Here is a 7,617-nt window from a genome sequence, read left to right as displayed (position 1 = left end):
GAGTGCCCTTTTGTGGGGGGTGGAAATCCTTTCCTCTCGAGGGCCCTTTTATGGGACAAAATCGTAAGGGCACCAGTCTCCCCCGTCTGCTCTGGACGCGCGGGCCGGAGCGCCCAAAGCGGACAATACCTCGGGAGGAACGCAATCCTCTTTCTCTGCTAGCTTAATGTGGGCTATGCTGTTGTGTGAGGCTCCGGCCAAAGGTCGTCCCCGCAACAGATGGCGCGCCAGGAAGGGGCGCCTCCTTTCTCCATTGACTACCCCTCAGGTTGCCTAGGGGGCTGGCGGGTAAAATCCGACACAGGACCTTCCCGCTGGGGGGGCTATGTTGTGGGGGGAGAGAGCCTTGAATTTAGTTCCACATCGGCTAGTAGCGGAAAGGTTCTGTGCCTTAAATAGGGGGTGGAAATACTTTTCTCTCGAGGGCCCTTTTATGGGACAAAACCGTGAGGGCACCAGTCTCCCCCCGTCTGCGCTGGACGTGCGGGCCGGAGCGTCTTCTTTCTCTGCTAGCTTAATGTGGGCTATGCTGTTGTGTGAGGCTCCGGCCAAAGGCCGTCCCCGCAACAATCCCTTTCATTTCACAATCCCAGAGACCGTGCAAGAAATTGCCCTCCACATTTGGCACCAGAGTGACATACAAAGTCCTAATTCTAGAGAGATGGGGCAAGGTCTAAACCTTCCTGGACACCGTGACGAGTCAGCTGATGAAATCCAAGGATTTTTAGAACCAAAGTCTATGGTGCCTTGGAGGGGAAGAAACATTGGACCGTTACAATCCTGGTGACATCGAAGAAACTTCAAATATATCGCTGTCTTCAACTTGCTGAATAAAATTAAAACCAGAATAGACAGATTGGAGCCCAAGTTGAAGGAAGCCGTGGGGGTTCTCCTCTTGGACCCGTCTATGGACTGGCTGGGTCCCATGGTATCACCATATTCTAGCGGGAAAGCTCCATTCTTTAAGATTCCAGGCATTTCCTTGTTCATGAGTCTTTGGACAAAAATGTTCATCTTTTACTTCTTTTTTTTTCATATCTAGAAATGACGCAACAAATTATGCCCATGATTAATGCTTATCATAAGCTTTGCACCGCGTAAGTGTTTTAAGCAAAATATTTTGATGCTACTTAGATTTGATTGGCATAGGCTGAGGTAGAAATCAAACGACCTTTTTGCATCCAGAAGCAATACTTGATGCGAAGATGTCGCATCATTTATTCTATCATCCTATCCTCTTTCACCTCTTATTTCTATTCTTTAGAAAGCTGTAAAATAGAGTTACAAAAGTCATCACCATGCCCGCCTATCTTAACCAATTCTTGAATTTAGAAAGGTGTGGCCAATGTTATCGGAGCAACTAATAATTTTTGCTTTGATAAATCGATTTATTAACCTCCAACTATTAATGTGCACGAAAAAGATAATGGATTCTTCTCTTTTTTAAAATCATGAGAGTTAATTAGAAAGACGTCCTTATAGGCTTCATCTCCACTTCATTGACTAATTTCGATTCATGCAAAAAGTCCTCTATTCTTTCTCCCTTGGATCAAATCACTCATAAAAATAATTACAAATACGTGGGAAAGCATAGAATGCCAAAGGGAAAGGAAGCCCTAGTTCTTTGTTGGAGTGCACTCCACCACATCAGCAACCCCACTCAAGTCAGGATGAGTCTGGCAAGTCCGGAGCTCAAGGGCGACATAAGGCATGACGTCTTGGAATAATTCCATGATAGCAAGCCAAAGTTTCCCATAAAGCCCAGAACATTTACAACCTGTCCTTGGTTTCCCTGAAGACGTAACGAGTTTGTATTCCAGAAAAGAGGGAAGCATAAACTACAGCTTGCAGGCACTGTGGGACCGTGAGTGGGAAATGGTGCATGAGAAGGCTGCGGCATTGGAAATAAGCTGTGCTGCACCAAAATGGAGACACGAAGTGGGGACCTGGCCATAAAAAGAAAAAAAAAAAAGGTAAAATATATGTCTGAAAAAATAGTTTTTGTGTATCTAATTGATCAAAAAAAAAAAAAATATATTTTAAAATGACTTAAATTTGATTGAGCATTTATTATTTTAGAAAAGTTGTATAAAATACCTATTATATCTTTAATAAAGAAAAAAAATTTATTTATAAATTTTAATAACTTAAATATATTTTTTTAAAAAATATATAAAATATATAAATAAATCTATCTTTTCCTATTAACTTAAGTTTTTAGGACAAGTGGTGATTGTAATATGGTATCAAAGTAGAGGTCTTGGGCTCATCCCTTAAAGAAAAGTTCGGCCCATATATGAGGAAGAGTGTAAAAAAATATAAAATATATAAATAAATTTACCTCATTCTATTAACTTAAATTTTTAGGACAAGTGGTGGTTGCAACAAAAAAAACTCTAATTTTCAACCGATGAAAAGTAGCTTTTTTTTTTTGTTTTTTTTATGAACTTTTTTTATAAAATATGAAAATTTATTTTCATAAAAATACTATTTTTTTATTTTTTTTTGATAACTTTAATTAAATCAGGTCGCATGAGATTGGAATGCTGAAGGCTGCCCATCAACAATTGCGAATGCCTCAGCCTCTGAATACATGTGGTGGACATGGCTGACATAAAGGATGATGATGGTCTCAAGTTGGGGATAGATTTTCTTTTGTCGTATATAGTTTTGATAAATTAAATAAATTGAAGGATAAGCTCATATAGGAAGAGCGTGCGTGGAAACGAGCCTCATGGCTACATACCATACTGCTTTTTTATTATTATCCTTCTTTTTGTCTCTAAAATATGGTATAAAACGAGAAGTGGAATTGAAAAGAAGGGCTCGTTATTATAAATTATTATTTTTCTTTTTTTGTGTCTCTTTCTAAAATATGGTATAAAATAAGAAGTGGAATTGAAAATCAGAATTGGCTATTAGTTTATAATATTTTTAATATTAAATCATACTAAAATTACTTTGCTGCCATTTGGCGATGGCGGCATTGTGGAATTGGTTAAGATATTTCTTTTAGAATAATATAGTCAAGAGCATAGATGAAAAAGAGGATAGAAGAAGGTTTCTTTAATTCATTGCAACAAAAATGAGTTGGCTTGACTTTCTTACCCTAGCTACTGTCCTCTATTATTTCTATTTTTCACTCCATCATTCATCTCATCTTATCAATAAGAGGCGGAAAGCTAAAAAGGTAGAGTTCCTTTTTATCTATTTAACTTAGTGAAAATACATGAAAGCTATATTTCTTTCTGAACTCAAGAAAGCAAAAACCATATTACTGAGGAATAAAACATCACCATTCACCAAATCTATTACGAGAGATTCTGTCACTTTCAACCACTCAGACACCCATCATATTAGAGCGGTTTTTCTCAAATAAAATTATGAATCCTATAATTATACAAACATTCATAAAATACAACAAGAACAATAAATTGAATAAGTTGGACTATGCCATCATATATAGACCCATTAATTTTTGATGGCTTCTCAAAAAAAGCCTAAATAATTCTATTAAGAGAATTTTTTCTCTCGTGCGAAAAACTATTCTATTAAAAGACAAAGCAGGTACTAATTAATTTTACGGATACCTCTTTATAAATGAAAAATAATGCAAATATGAATCATTAATTATGACAGTCCCTCCAAAAAAAAACCCAAATAAATTTATTAAAAAAAAATCCCAACATCCTCAAAAAAAAAAAAAACACCCCAACCAGCAATCACCAATATCATGGATAAGAATATTGGTTTGGACATCGGTGATAGTCAAAAGATAAAAGATAAAAAAGAGCGGTCTACTCCCCAAAGAAAACTCGTGACTCCGCGCTGTAACCCGGGTTATTTCCGAAGTCTCACGGATGTCTCCTCTATTCTTCTATTCTGTTCTCCATTCTTCTTCTAGAAAATTCAGCAAAAGTCTCGCAGTACTATAAGAACATCGTTACGCGCGCATCAAATTATCGAAAAAAAAAATCTTTGTTTCGCGTTACCGCTCTGCTGCCTTTTGATAGGTACGAAAAACTCGCCTATTTTTTTCCTCCTCTCTACTGCCGAAATTTTCAGGGGCTGGTGATGAATCCATGAAAAAAATCTAGGGTTTTTTAGGGTTTTGACCTTAGATATCACGCAGTCAACTGAAATCCAACCCCAATTGTAGATGTGAAGGCGTTCGCGGATCTGAACTTGTTTGGATCAATGGAGGTTGCAGATGGAGAGAGAGGATTCCGATGAGGGTGGGATGAGAGGAGGGGAATTGGCCGTGAGAGATTGGTCGGATTGGATTGGATTTGATTGATTGATAGGATGGAGGGGTCGCAGGGGGGATCAGGATCGAATTCCCCGCCGCCGTTCCTCACCAAGACGTATGACATGGTGGTGACCCGTCGACGAATTCCATTGTGTCGTGGAGCCCCACCAATGCCAGCTTCATCGTGTGGAAACCGCCGGAGTTCGCCAGGGATTTGCTGCCCAAGTACTTCAAGCACAACAACTTCTCCAGCTTCGTCAGGCAGCTTAATACTTATGTAAGTGAAGCCTGATTGGAAGAATGAAAGAACTCATCTTTCCAATGGGATTTTATTAATTGGTTCTCGAATCCTTTGCCTTTTTCTTGTTTCTTCTTATCATTTGAACTGGTTTATGCTGTCTCTATGAACAGCATGATTTTTCTTGGTGATATATGAACAGGATGTAATCTAATACACTAGATTACAGTGCTTTAGGGTAGAATTTTAATACTATATGCACATTCGACTCAAATATGCCACTCCCTGTCGATAATCCCATCCAAGAATATGAGTTGCTTTACTTTTTATGCGATCCTGAACCTTTTTTGGGGGGGTGGAAAAAGAAAAACTTTGAATTGGTTAGTAATGGTTTTTATTTGGCTTATATTGCAGAATGTTTTCCCAGAACTTCATTGAAAAATTTAATGTTAGTATTGAGTGTATAAACTGAAATACGGCACTTGCAATGCATGCAAGTGATCTAAGAGGGGGCTGTATTCCATGGAACAGATCAGGAACCTTTTCATTGGATGGCCTATTGATTTACATACATATAATCCCTTTCTCCTTTGGAAAAAAAAAAGATTTACATACATATAATCCAGGATAATGGAAACAGTCTTTCATCTATTGCCTTGATCACTTCTCTCATTTTTTTCCTTTTTTTGTGTTTGTGCCTTTGGTTTATAATTCAGTTTTGCATTTAGGAATTGTAATGGTCGCTGATATACTCTTCTTAGCATGAATTCATATTTCTTCTGTCCCTTTCCAGGGTTTTAGAAAAATAGATCCTGACCAGTGGGAATTTGCAAACGAGGACTTTATAAGGGGCCAGAGGCATCTCTTGAAAAATATTCCATAGACGCAAGCCAATACACAGCCATTCGCTGCAACACCAGGGCAACTCAGGGCCGTTAGCAGAATCAGAAAGACGTGAGCTTGAGGAGGAAATTGAGAGGCTCAATTGTGAGAAGGGTTTGCTTATATCAGAACTTCAGAGTCACGGTCAGCAACAGCATGGAATGGAGCAGCAAATGCAATCTTTGGAGGAGAGATTACACACTATGGAGCACCGCCAGAGACATATGATGGCCTTCTTGACCGAAATCGTGCAGAAACCTGGATTTTTCTCTAACTTTGTCCAACAATCTGAATTTCACAGCAAGAAGAGGAGATTGCCCAAAGCCAATTTACTTCTGTGAGGATGCTAATATGAAGAGGAAACGTATCATGTCTTTCCAGGGTACGAGCAGTGAGAAATCAGACATTGCATCTATGCATGCCGTTCGACATAGAGCCATTCGAGAAGATGGAATCATCCTTGAATTCGTTGGAGAATTTGTTCCGAGGTGTGAGTCAAGCTTCTGGTGAAGAGATGTACTATGACAGTGTTTTACCTTCGCTGCCGTCTGGTGTAGTTCTTACAGAGATGCATGCATCGTCAGGGGACACTGATGTGAATCTGCAATCACCCATCACCTAAATTGCACCCTTCTTCACCTTGTCTGGGAGATATTGATTCATCGCCAGAGCTGGCAGAATCTACAAGTTATGCAGAAAGCCCAGCTCTTCCCTTTAACAGAGATTCACACAGATATAAGGAGTAAGGCTTCTGAGATAGATGTAAATGCAGAGCCTGCCGCTCCTGAGTGTGATTCATCGAGAGATAGAGCTGCTGGGACTGCTGCTTCTACCGTGCCTACTGGTGTAAATGATGTGTTCTGGGAACAATTTCTCACAGAGACTCCTGGTTTCCTCTGACACTCAGGAGGTCCAGTCAGAAAGACGAGATGCAAATGACAGAAGATCTGAAGCAAAGATGGCAGAGAGGGGAAATATTTGGTGGAGCAGGAAGAATGTCGACCACCTTGCAGACAAGATGGGACATCTCACTTCAGCTGAGAAAACATGATGACAGTTCTTTTGTTTTAGATTTGACTGTTTTTGGTGGTAGATTTTGCAGCTTGACAGTGAGGTATGGACTGGTTATATTCATGTACGATAAAGATGTTCTACATTCAACTTCTATTTCTCTTGCTTGCATCATTAGTACAAAGTAATTTGTTGTTGCATGTTATGGATATTTCATTATTTTATGGATTCATCTTGGTGCTAGTGACATGAGATGGATTTAAGCATTAAGTTAGATTTTAGCGCACCTCCTGTTTAGCCTTATCACCAAAAAGAAGGGGAAAAACATTCTAGTTCTTTATCTCGCATGTTTCATGTTAATTTAAACTGCTACAGTTCATGTACTGAATTTGAAATATATGTTAATAACTGAAAGTGTCCTTAGTAGGCATTCACAGCATCGTGGTGGATGTGTTTGGAACTTCTGAAGGTTAGAACTGACGGATTAGAGGAAGCTTATTTGTTGCACAAATGTTGGTAAATATGTGCAACTTGGATAATGATGGCATAATGAACACCACCGTTCTCAATAGAGGAACTTCGATATGCATGGGAAAATTAGGAAAACATGTGCAACTTGGGCAGGCTAGGTGGGGCCAAATGTAATTTCAGGCTCAACCTTGATGCTTCTTATTGATGGTTTGAGGCCAACATGCCCATTTTTTGTTCAAAATCATGATATATAATCTAGCCTTGCTTAACTTGGACTGTTTGTTGTTTGCTCATTAGAAGCCTGAGCTCAACTGAAATGCCACTGATTTGATGACCATCTTTATTTTTATTTTACATCAGAAAAAAATGGATCCTTTTCCCTGGTCCCAAAGATATACTTCTGTCAAGTAAACCTGTTACTTTGTATTATCTATCTTATGATTACCTCTTCACTAGGGCATAATACATTTGAACATATCAATATTGTTGCAATGTCAGAAATATGTAGAATATAAGGTCTGTCCAAATCATTGGTTGGCATATAATGAAGCAGTGCATACCAAGATTTTTAAGGATCAATAATTGAATTGACCCATTTTTGTTTATTGATTTCTAAAGGAATTTATTCTTAGTGGCTACATGTAGTTCCATTACAATTCTTTTTTGAAAAATCATTTATATGTTAACCATTTGATGCACAAATTGATTGATTTGTTTTGTGCTGTAATTATACTAAGCTTTGATAGAAAATGTGAATTAATTGTAA

At 38.5% G+C, this 7,617-nt stretch overlaps 1 pseudogene; it reads left to right on the top strand.

Moving 5' to 3' along the window:
* Positions 1-4,038: 4,038 nt before the first annotated feature.
* Positions 4,039-6,483, top strand: LOC120109571 (annotated as a pseudogene).
* The last annotated feature ends 1,134 nt before the right edge of the window (positions 6,484-7,617 follow it).

The sequence above is a fragment of the Phoenix dactylifera genome, unplaced genomic scaffold (assembly GCF_009389715.1).
Source record: "Phoenix dactylifera cultivar Barhee BC4 unplaced genomic scaffold, palm_55x_up_171113_PBpolish2nd_filt_p 002409F, whole genome shotgun sequence".
Taxonomy (NCBI): Eukaryota; Viridiplantae; Streptophyta; class Magnoliopsida; order Arecales; family Arecaceae; genus Phoenix; species Phoenix dactylifera.
This window is presented reverse-complemented; position numbering and strand designations above follow the sequence as displayed.